Below are 12,363 nucleotides of genomic sequence, written 5' to 3' on the forward strand. Positions count from 1 at the left end.
GGTAGTTCTATTTTTAATGTTTTGAAGAACCTCCATACTGTTTTCCATAGTGGCAGTACCAGTTTACATTCCCACCAACAGTGTATAAGGGCTCCCTTTTCTCCACATTCTGGACAGTATTTGTTATCTATTGTCTTTTTGATAACAGACATCCTAGTAGGTGTGAAGTGATATCTCATTGTGGTTTTGATTTACATTTTCCTGATTAGTGAGGTTGAACATCTTTCATATACCTTTTGGCCATTTGTATGTCTTCTTTGGAAAAGTGTCTATTCAGATCCTTTGCCCATTTTTAAATTGGATTGTTGTTTTGCTATGGGTTGTAAGAATTCTTTTATATTTTGGATATTAAACCTTTATTGGATATATGGTTTGCAAATATTTTCTTCTTTCTTGATTGTTTCCTTTGCTATGCAGAAACTTTTTAGTTTGATGTAGTCTCATTTATTTTTGCTTTTGTTGTCTGTACTTTTGATGTTGTATCCAGAAAACTACCACCAAGACCAATATCAAGGAGCTTTTCCCCTATATTTTCTTCTGAGAATTTTATGGTTTCAGGTCTTTTCCTTAAGTCTTCAATCCATTTTGAATTTATTTTTGTGTATGATGTAAGATAAGGGCACAATTTCATTCTTCTGCATGTGGATATCCAGTTTTCCCAGCTCCACTTACTGAAGAGGCTATCTTTTCCCATTTTGTGTTCTTGGTGCCTTTGTTGAAAGTTAGTTGACCACATATGCATGGGTTTGTTTTGGATCTCTCTATTCTGTTCCATTGATCTATGTGTTTTATTTTTATGCCAGTACCACACTGTTTTGCTTTCTATAGCCTTGTATGATAGTTTGAAATCAGGAAGTGTGATGCCTCCAGCTTTGTTCTTCTTGCTCAAGATTGCTTTAGTTATTTGTGATCTTTTTTGGTTCCATGCAAATTTTAGGGTTGTTTTTCTATTTCTGTAAAAAATGCACTGGCATTTTGATAGAGATTAAATTGAATCTGAATATTGCTTTGAGTATTATGGACATTTTAACAATGTTATTTATTCTAATCCATGAATATGGGCTACCTTTCCATTTATGTGTGTCTTCATTAATTTCTTTCATCAATCAGTGTTTTATAATTTTCAGTGTACTGATCTCTCACCTTCCTGGATTAAATTTACTACTAAGTATTTTATTCTTTTTGACTCCATTGTAAATAGGATTGTTTTCTTAATTTTTCTTTTGTTGTAGGTATATAGAAACACAACTTAGTTTTGAGGAGCTGGGATCTTAATCTGTTTGGGCTGCTATAACAGAAATACCATAGACTGGGTAGCTTATAAAAAACAGACATTAATTTCACACAGTTGTGGAGTCTGGGAAGTCCAAGATCAAGGGGCTGGAAGATTCTGTGTTTGGTGAGAACCCACTTCCTGGTTCATAGACAATGCTCTTTGCTTTGTCCTCACATGGTAAAAGGGGTCAAGGGAGCTTTTTGGGGCCTCTTTTGTAAGGACGCTAATCCCATTTATGAGCGATCCACCTTCATCACCTGGTCACTTCTCAAAAGTTCCATTTCCTGATACCATTACCTTGGGGGTTAGGATTTCAGCATGTGAATTCTGGGGGGATACACATATTCAGTCCATAGCACCGAGCAAGCACTATAAACATAGAGCTAGGTAAAGCAGTGCTTTTATTACTTGACTTTATTGTTTTGTATGTTATCTCAGTGTATTTATTATGGTATATGTTCTTTTTGTGACATGTATACTTATGAATATTTTAGATTTACTTTTATGTTTGTGTCTGTGTAATCTTTTTCCAAAGAATTCCATGAAGCAATAATATTTTGTATTATGGTGAAATGTTTTTACAATAAATACATTTTGATAGAATGTTTAGACCAGCAGTAAATTAATACATTTGAAAGTAAAATATTATCACTGGCTAGAGTAAGAGGGAAATATTGGTATTATGTGCAAAAACTCATTCTCACCTATGTTTTCAAGTCAATATGTGTATGTGTTTATATGCATGTATATTTATGATTGACTGGTGGTTTGGGAGTTTCTAATTGCATGTCTTTAGCTGGCCAGGATCAAGTCTCTGAGTTTGACAAACTCATGTAAAGAAGCATTTACTAGGCAATGTACACGACAAGTGTTTGCTACACAACCTACTCTGCTCTGGAAGACTTAGTCTTTGCCCTGAAGATGCTTGAAGTTGTTTCCATGACAGACATGCGTCCAGTTAATGGAATATAAGGCAGCCTGATATAACGACTCAGATGTAAAGCAAAATGGATACTTGTAATCGGCTGAACATTTCAGCTCTCTTGTTTGTTTCATAGCACTCTAGCAAATGAAGATAACTTTACCAATGGTGTGTAACTCTGTACTTTATATAGAGCTGATTTTTAAGAGTACATTTACTAAATTGGATTATTCACTAAAAAAAATGTTTGTACCTTGTAAAACAAATCTCTTTTATCAGAGCTACTTGTAACTTTGATTTAGTGAGCCCTTTAACATATTATTTACTGTAGGAATTTTACATATGAAGGTATGATGTAATTTGTTTCTTTTCCATAGAAAAGAATCACTTTTTCTAACTAAAGTTATCTCGGGAAACTCCATATTTCTAGAATGCATTATGCTTATGCTGGGTTAGTTATTTTAATGTAAATGAGGGTTAGTTGTTTTATTCATGATTTTTCTCAGGTAAGGGGAGGTAATCTAGTTTTTTAAAAGACCGTTTGGGCTGAAAATGCTATGTTAATTAAAAGACTCAGTTGTAAATAACTTGAAACAGGTATCATGATCACTATTCCTTCTGTCTCTGATGAGACAGAGATTAAATGTTTGCTGGCTTGCGTTATCATTTTTGGTCAGATTTTCTTAGTAGCAAATTACTTTTTGTTATTTTAGGCAGCAAAAGGAAGGGGAAAAGATTTACACATGTAAGCCTTAGTAAAATCTTATAAGATTTCAAACTCTGCTGTGATAAGGAGAAAGCTGTTAGGAAATTTTTCTTTGCCTGGAATGGAAACAATGTTACTTTAACAAAAAAGAAATTAAGAAGGACTTGTTAGGGGACTACTTATGCCTAGGAGTGCACTAAAGGTTATGGGGGAATCAAAAGTAGCGCAAGACATTGGTAGTACCCTAAAGAGCTGTTTACTTGAGTAGATAAGATTAAGACCTATGAAAAAATTGAGTACTACAACAGGAAAGCCCCAGAAATGCCAGTGCAAAGTTTAAACAGCACATAAACCCTCATCATATGTTGGTCCTGATATATATAGGTATTTCCTTTACCTATATAACTCAGCACAACTGGACTTCCACCAGCACATTAAAGCCACTTGGTTTTATGTCGAATGTTTTTGTTTGGCGTTAAATCTAGTGAAGCAGCAAACCATATTAACTCTAAAGTTGGGCAAGAGAAAATCTTAAATTCAGAAGATGACAGGGAGACCTTTGAACAGGTTGGGGCCAGTTTCTTTGGCGAAAATCACCCCAAGGTTTGCTTCAGGTTCCAAATTGAGGTGTTCAATCAGGAGCTAATCCATCCTCCCTGGGCTTTTGGAGGCTTTTTGGCCTTTGCTGATGGGAATTTTGCCTGGGAAAGGGCAGAGGAATGGGGCTTAAGCTGATTGGAGTATGTAGTCACTGTCAAGTCCGGGAATGTCCAGGAGAAAAGATGAATAATGCATTGCGCCTTCCTTGTGAGGGGGTCTTGCCAGCTCTGGCCCCGACCCTAACCCTTTGAGGGGTCTCACTGTTCAGTCTCATGCACCACTCCAGAGCCCAAGCTTTTTTTTTTTCTTCCAAGTACGCTTCATGCTAATGGTGCCAATTTATGCCTTACACAGTTTCTTCAATGATTGAATCAGTTAGGGCTCTGTTTACTGTGACTGAAACCCCAAAACATACTGGCTGAAGCAGAAAAGGGGCTTTTTGGCTCTTATAACCTACAGAGTCAGAGTAGGGCTGATTTCTGGCCCAAGCAGTGTCATCAGAACTCAGTTTCTTTTCTCTCAACTTATCTCAGCCCTCCCTCTGTTGGCTTAGACAGATTCTTCACTCATGAATACAAAATGGATGAGCTACTTCAGATTTGACACCCTTTCAAAACCAGGAGCCAACAGTGATTTCTTTAAAATGTCTCACTGTATCTTATTGGCTTCAGTGGGGTCTCATATCATCTCTGAACTAATTTCTGTATGTCTGGGGATGGAACAAGCTTATTGGCTTAAGACTGAGTGGCATTCTGCATTCCTTGGTTGGATTCCCACCCAAAGCATATAAGTCAGAATGTGGAAGAGGTAATGTCTGAGAGGAAATAATAAATCCAAACATTAGCTAACTACAATAATAACTGAGCTTATTATTAATATTATGGTTGCAAATTCTATTCTGATCACCCATGATTAATAATAATATCTGTGTGATTATCTAAAAAAAGTAGAAGGGATGGTGTGCATTTGACAACAGTAAGAGCCACAAATGACCACTGTAATTTGGTGTCCAAATATTTTTGGCCAACAAATGTTCTCAGAAAGTATATACTGTACTGATTAAAACAGCATCTACAGCCAGCATGGGTATATGGTCATGTAGGCCTGTGGTTAGAGTGCTTGAGTATTTGTATATTTTGTGAATGAAGGTCAATTTTGAAGCCAGAATTCCAGAATTGGGCATTGTTGGTAAAGGATTAACTAAACCCCTTCTCCTTCTGCATAAGATTTCAACCTTTGGTTAATTCTGTAGCTCTGTTCTCCTGGAAACCTGAAAATAATAAAATGTCAACAGTATAGCCAAGTAACATTGCTTAGGGTAGAAATGACCCTTGGCTAGTAAGAATGGCCACCTGGAAGTAGGAGAGTTTCCTTGGTAAGGCCCTGACTCTGTTCTCCAAGAGGAGGCGTTTATCCATTCTGCCCATGGCCCTGGCTCTGTCCTCTGGGAGAACCCCTTGTCGAAGTGAATAGTGAGGGGTAAGCCCGCATTGGTAGTTGTGCAGACCTTGTAAGCCATTTCCTAACCATCTTATTCCAGAGTCCAGAATCTTACTGGACCTACAGGCAAGAGCTAAATAGCCTCCCCTGACTGGGGTGAGTGGGCTGTTAACGACAATATTAACAAAGGTTCCGCTTTTGGTTTCCAAATGCTTTTATAAACATTAGTGCATGCAATCCTCAAAACAACACCACAAATTGAGGATTTGGAGGTAGTGAGAAAGGCCATTAGGAAATTCAAGGTGAATTACTACAGCCCCATTCACACAGCAAGAAAATACTTCATGACTTGCTTCTGCTTTATGGGTCCACTTTTTATTAGGCCATTTTGGGGGCCAGTAATTCAGCCACTTCAGGTTGTTAAAAGTCTGACTTGGCCTTAGAATTGATGAGACATCCATCTCTTCCCACCAAACCAATGACATTTTTCTGGCAAAGGAAACTCGTACTGAGAAGCCATATTCAAGTCTGGAACACCTGATCCCACCCTCTTCTCTCCCTTTTATAGAACCGTAGATTTCAGTTATGGAAAGGCTTATCATCTTGTTATAGAGCCATGACTTTCACTCCATCTTCCCCAGTGGCTGAGGGTTTCATCAGAGTGCCTTCAGAGGTCAGATCATAGCAGGTGAGATGGGGCATGGGGTTGAGAAGGGCTCGTCAAACTTGGCTCTGGGCTTCTTATCCCCTCTCACCCAGGGCAGCCCAGCTTTGGTCTGTATCATTAGAAGATAGGGTTCCACGACTAACAAAAAACTTGAAAACCATGGTTATTAGCTAAATCCATCATCTCTGCAGGTGAAAAACTTGAGGCCCAGAGAGGTTAATTGATTGACCTGATGTTACACAGATGCTCACTGGAGGAACTGGCATTAACACTTGGGTTTCCTGAATCCCAGATCAGTGCTCTTTACACTGGAGTGGCTGCCTGTTACTTCCCTTGGTGTGGCATGTGGCCTAAGATAAAGGGTGGGAGTCAGGCTCTGCGCATGACTGAGAGCATGGATGACTTGGGCAGGCAGCTTCACATCTTGCTCTTGGCCTCCCAATTCCTCATTAGGTGAAGCAAGAATAATCCTGGCTTTGCATCAGGGAGGGGATGCTCTGTGCATAGCTGATGGTGCACCCTGCTAGGATCTTGGCGTCTTTCAGGCATTTTATCAGCCCCCATTTACCAAGCCACTGCCTGAATTCCTTCTGCTATTTCATCTCCCCATCCCCCATGCTGCTGGTTAACAATGCCATTTAAAATCTCAAGTAGGAGGGGACGACATAATTGTCTCATTAGATTTGGGGGTTTTAGAATGTTGTTCTTCCCCAGAGTTGTGCAGATAGAGTGGATGTATGTAGGTCAGCTTGATTCTCTCTCTATCCGTGGTCTGAGAGTATTAAATATGCAAGAGATGGCTGCTTTGTCCATGTCTCCTTCTCCCCAGTTCGCATCACATAATGTTTGTTTCTGCTCAGGAGTGGAAAGAAATGATTGCTTTAGATTTGCTTTTCTTTTACGAACTACAGAAATACCTCACTATGTCTTATCTAAATGTGGCTTTTCACACAGTTTCAGCTTTTGTGGGGGGGGAGGGCTGTGAGTAATTTCCTCCTGTGTGTCTCATTGCCCCATAGGGAGGAAAACAGAACCTCAATGTTTGGAATGCCAATGATTTGGAAGTTTCTAGCAGGTCTGCCATTTGTTCCAACTACCAGGTTTGGTCCCAGAAAAAGACTCTTGCATTTTGGCTCTGAGTGGTAGGGGTTCTCTGCATGTCAAAGGAAGGGGCCCGAGAAGTTGAAGGTGATGTGGTGTGCCCCCTAGATTCTAAACCTCCTTCCATGTGCCTGCCTATCCAATGCTCAAGTGAGAGCTGGGGCTAGTCTGCGTGAGAAGGTTCTGTGTCACGTGTCATGTGTCTGGGTTGGTGTCCATCAGTGGAAATGATTAGGACAGACTTTGTTGGTAGGAGTTTGTCCATATTCTGAGAATTAAACCCTATTTTCTTTAGAATTAGAGTCACTTTCTCAGCTGTTTATATTCCATTTTTAATTTTTTTTTCTGTTCCTTGCTTTGTTCTTTTCGTCTTTGACAAATGAGAAAAATTCTTTTTAATAACTTTTTAAAAAAGTAATTGAAATGCTGTCCAGAGAGGAAAAAGTAATCAAATTGCCTAACAGAGAAACATTGTCCATTTGAGTTTTTATTTGTTTTAGCGCTAAATCTAATTCCCCCCTCCCCTTTTTCTAAGTGTGTAACAACAAAGTAGGAGGTTATTTTTATTTTTTCCAAAATGACTTCAGGGAAATCCCTTTTAAACCTATGGATTTTAGCCCAATGAGGGATCCTCTTCCTTTGATCTAAATTTTGCATATTGTCTGTTTCTTACAGGGCTTCCGTATTGTCTCAGGCTCCACTGGAAATGCAGCAAGGATTCCTAGCACATCCCAGTTGCCATAGCAACAGCAGTCTTTCCCATAATGAGCTGCATCATCTGAACTGATGTCACAGCATCATGCAGCAGGTCAAACAAGGCATCTCCTAGTATTGCATCCTACAGATGTGCTGTAAACATCAAAAGAAGGCGGTGGGAGCAGGAGATGGTGAGTGTTAAATGTCTGGGCCTTAATTTTATGGCTGTTTTCTTGGTTAGTCGGTGTCTGCTAAGGCGGTGATGGGGGGATGTTGTCTGCTTAAAATGGACTAGGGAAAGAAGGGCTGTTTTACCTAAATCTGTTTTCAGGCTGCTGGGTTAAGACAAAGGCCTATAAGAGTCATAGAGGGATCAAAATATGTGGAATTATTCTTGTTCTATCTCTGCCTGTTATTTTTAGTGTTCTCATGGAATTTTTCATAAACATAAGATATTTTTCTATTGCAAAACCCCAAATAGGCTCTAAATTGAGCAGTTCACAGTATTTAAAGATTGTAAAGATACATATTTCCTTTTTATGGGGAGAGCTCATTGGTCCCCTATTTGTTCTTGTGATTTATGAAATATTAAGTGATTTACAGTATGAAATTCAGTATTTACCTCGGTTGGGTTTCAGTTTCTTCATGGCAAGGAACGAATGCTGAATAAGCATTTGACATAGCCCTGATGTGAAAGGGGATCTCTTGAATGTTCAAGACAGAATTTTTTAAAAACATAGAGACCCAAACAAAATGAAATTACTTGAGCCTATTGATGTACATGGTAGTCCTTCGACCCGTGTCCTTCATAGTTAGTTGAAAGACTGCCACAATATTTTTTCATCTCTAGCTAGTCCTCAAAATAGCTGGAGTTATCTGCAGGCTGACTTGTAACAAGTCTCCTCTCTGCGGCAGTTGCAGTGAAGGGTAACCCTATGGAGAGCCTCTGCAAGTGGCAATGGTGTTGCTACCTCTTGCTTAACTTTAACCAGAATCTGATAAGATGAATAAATAGCAGAGTCCTCAGTGATTGTGGCGAATACAGATCTCTGGGCTCAGTCATAACCTCAACTCAATTCTGAAACTCTATGTAAACACGTATGGTGCTTATTTCAACTCCTAGCTCTGTCTTTAGGCCTCTTCATTATTTTTTTTTTTTTTCTAAAAATTATGACCTGACATTATCAGATAAGGAGCAGTGAGTTGTCTTTTGTTTTGGGCAATGGATTTCCCCGGTGCAGCTGATTGCTACTAAGGGAAGGAAAGGAGGAGGTGCATGTCAGTCCAATTGATCAGTGTGTCCACTTGGGATCAGGGAGTGGTCTTTGGCTCAGTGCTGCCAAGCTGATAGTTTTTATTTGAAAAGTCGTACAGGAATGAATGGCAACCCTTGAGTTCCTCTTCTTTGAGGCTGTTTATTGAGCCTAAAAGAGATGTATCACAGGAAGCAGGAAAAGCAATACCTTTTGCTAGCTTGGAGTGATTTGTTTTTTTTGTTGTTTTGTGTTTTTTTTTTTGCACAGAGTCGAGCCTATTGGTCCCATTAGGCGCTAGCTGGGATGAAAGATCTTGGATTTAATTAGTTTGTTTATACACATCACACACATGCTGCTCTTGGTCCTTTAAGTTTATGTGCCTGACATGCAGCTGTCTGGGATGGGAGAGGTCAGCTCAGCCTGGCTTTATCGCAGGCACTTAGGAGCATGGGTTCATTGCCTGCTTTTTTTATGTCGTAAAATGTGAACAGAAAGCTCTGCTGGGACTTCTGGGTGTGAATACAGCTAAGTCAGAAGCTCTAAGGTGACAGGGAGGAGTGCTAGATGGTGATGGGGGAGGGGAAAGTGCATCTAGTGGCTAGATTATGGGTCTGGAGAAAATCACTCAGTGGCCATTGGAATTCATTTAAAGTATTACTTGCAAGGAAAAGCAATGAAGAAAGACTTGCTTTGGTAACATAAATTGCTAGGAATAAAAATAACCAAAGGCAGCATTTTAAGGAGTTTCCTATTTGCTTAATTTTTGTTTCTTTTGTCTAACAGTGCTCTCAGCTGCTTCATCATGGGTGATTTGTACCATTACTGGAAGTCGCAGAAGCCAGATTCCTTAAAGGCAATGATAGGAAAAGTGGAGTCATGCTTTGAGGGTGGGGAAGGCGCTGGAGGGTGTGGGCTGACGCAGTTATCTGGTAGAATCTCCTTCCAGTTTAGAGGAGCCTGTGATCTCTCCTCACCTCTGCAAATGTTCAAAATGCTTTTGTAGTTCCCCAACTTTATGCTTTTGTGCTCTTTTTGCTGTAGGAGAACAAAGCCCTAGTAACGGGAGCTGTCGTCCTGGGTGCTCGTTTTCTTTGCAGAGGGCCACAGCCTGTGCTGCTCTCTGATTAGCTGTGTGTCTTAATTACTGGCTAAGGCTATTTCCGTTGTCTTAGTTTAATATATCCCCAAGGGGTGGATGGGGTGTGTGTGTGTATGGGGGAAGGGAGAGATTGCTCTATGGCTGCATTTTGTGGTGTTTCACTGAAACTTTCTAGAATTTAGAGAATTTTATTTCACAGTGATTAGTGAAAGATCATTAAGATCATATTTATTGTGTGGCCAAGTTTAGACCATGGAAGCCTAACAAGAAACTAACTTCTTCCATGCTTTTGGTTATGGCTTTCTTCACTGAATTACAAAGGTACAAAGAAGTTAATTCTTTGTAGATAACTAGGCCATGGTGGAGTGATAAAAAGAAAAATCATAGTAACAACCACAGCTCTTATTTATTCAATTCTTATTATGTAGTGGCACTGGACTAAACATTGTATGTAACTTATTCAGCCCTTATAATGACATTATGAGATAGAGAGTAACAATCTCATTTTATAGGAGGATTAAGTTATTATTATTTACATTTTACAGAAACTAAGTTTTAGCCAGGTTACCAAATTTGGCTAAGGTCATATAGTTAATAAGTTATTGGACCAGGATTCCAAATCGATGTGATTTGACTGTGATGTCCACCTGCTTACCCACAGTCATCTTAGTTTTATAACATCTTAACTGTGTATACCATAAGAGCAGTCATCTTTACTCTATCAAACTCACCCCACCCTTCTCATTGTAATTGGAAAATCAGATTTCACACGTAGGATGAAATCTCATTTACAGCACTAAGATCCATTTTACTACAGGGATGAGCATGAATCTTGGTCAGATTCTACTCTGATCCCAGAGATTAAAGTAATGCAGACTTGATGCTCAGACCTTTTGCCAGTACCCTTGCTTGACATATCTTTCTAGCAGGATCTGAGGATGGGAAACGCTACACGAATGAGTGTGGGCATGATGGAGTTGTAATAAAAGCAGGTCTTACCTGAGTCAGTAGTGATTCAAGTTTGTTGTACCTGTCTTACCAGCTACATATGTAGTGCTCTGCTAACTTTAAGACATTTGAATTCCTTGCCAACACCAGCAAGGAATAGAAGAGTAGACTTCTCTTACAGTCAGGAAGGTATAATCCATCTCATGGGTTAGGAAGATAAAAGAGAGTTATTTTGCTGAGTATCATCAGTGGCTGAATCTAAATGCTGCCTACCTCTGACAAAGTACAAGAATGACCGTCTGTGCAACATCCTGGAAGCCTTGTGTTTGAGGAGAGCTGCTATAGTCATCTCTGCATCATCTTGCCCATCCCCAGCTATCCACGCCCAGTGTCATTATTGGGCCATAAGGGCTGTTCTTTGTTTGACTGTGGGGCTAATGCACACACTGACAGCACGTTGATATTGATTCCGGTATGATGAATACGTAGAAATATTATTCCACAGAGCTCATTAGCCATTACTAGGTTCTGGGAAGAAGTTAATCTTTGTCCCAGCCTGTTTCAGTGAGGCCCAAGCTCGTGTCTGCATGAGCTACAGGGATTGGAGGCTGACCAGAAAGCAACGGAGTTGCTGGGTGCAGTGACCACAGGAGTTAGGCTCTATTTAGGGAATAAAAAAGCCAGTGGAATTTAGGGAAGTTGGTAGTCCTGCTACATGTCTCAGGTTTCCTTCTATTTCCAATCCTAGAACCAGGGAATGATAACTTGTTTTGATCCTATGTATTCAATTCAATTTAACACCTATTTATTGAGTATCTACTATGTGCCAGGCAATGTTAGGAACATAGCAGTGGGACAAGACAGATGCAGATCTCTTACCCCACTGCATTCTAGCGGCAGGAGTGGAGGTGCGGAGATAAAAATAAACAGATAAATTTACAGTGGAATAATTTATTCTCTTTGATACTGTAATACTATTTCCATTTACTTCTATTCCAGAGATACACCCATTATCTCTGCACATATGCATATGTGGTCTACATGTGGAGGTAAAATTGCTGCATTGAATAATAGGTTTGGTTTTTCTCTTACTTTTTTATATAACATTCATTTTTATTTAATAGCTGCCTTCATTAGATATTCATTGAAAAGAGGTTCACTGTAAGCAAGAAATAGGTGCGGGAAAGAGGTTGAGCATCTAGAATTTTTTTATATCAAACTTTCAATACAAATTAAAAAATAAAAATTATTTTGTTCCAGTCAGCAAAGAAAAATAAACTGTGGGCACATCAACTAGGAAAGAGGAAATGCAATGTTAAGTGAAAAAAAAGGGGAGCAGTGTGAACTAGCAGAATAGTTCAGTCCAAACTTTTTAAAGATCCTGGAGTTGTTTTCATTTTTCTACCTTGACAGGCTTAAGCCCTGTGATTTTTGCTTGATTTCCATAGAGCATCTCCATCACTTTGGCTTTGGTGGAGCCGAGTAGCTTTGGTTTTTTTCTTCTTGAGTTTGGATTAGAATCTTGCTGGGTGTGAACAAAGCCAATTTGGTGATTAGCATTTTGTTTGTATTAAGCTATTCTGAAAAGTATAATTGTAATTAAACAAAAAGCACATGTCTGTCTCAATTGACATAAACCTGACGTATGGAAA

General features: G+C 39.3%; 1 protein-coding gene across 4 annotated transcripts in view; it reads left to right on the plus strand.

The window, feature by feature from the left end:
• AKAP6 (A-kinase anchoring protein 6) overlaps positions 1 to 12,363 on the plus strand; it is a 599,311-nt gene that overhangs the window by 102,063 nt on the left and 484,885 nt on the right. For all 4 annotated transcript variants that reach the window (XM_049705377.1, XM_049705376.1, XM_049705375.1 and 1 more), the window contains exon 5: positions 7,388 to 7,599. The gene's annotated coding sequence lies outside the window, so the exon portion shown is untranslated. The remainder of the gene's footprint in view (positions 1 to 7,387; positions 7,600 to 12,363) is intronic.

Source organism: Orcinus orca, chromosome 2 (genome assembly GCF_937001465.1).
Source record: "Orcinus orca chromosome 2, mOrcOrc1.1, whole genome shotgun sequence".
Classification (NCBI taxonomy): Eukaryota; Metazoa; Chordata; class Mammalia; order Artiodactyla; family Delphinidae; genus Orcinus; species Orcinus orca.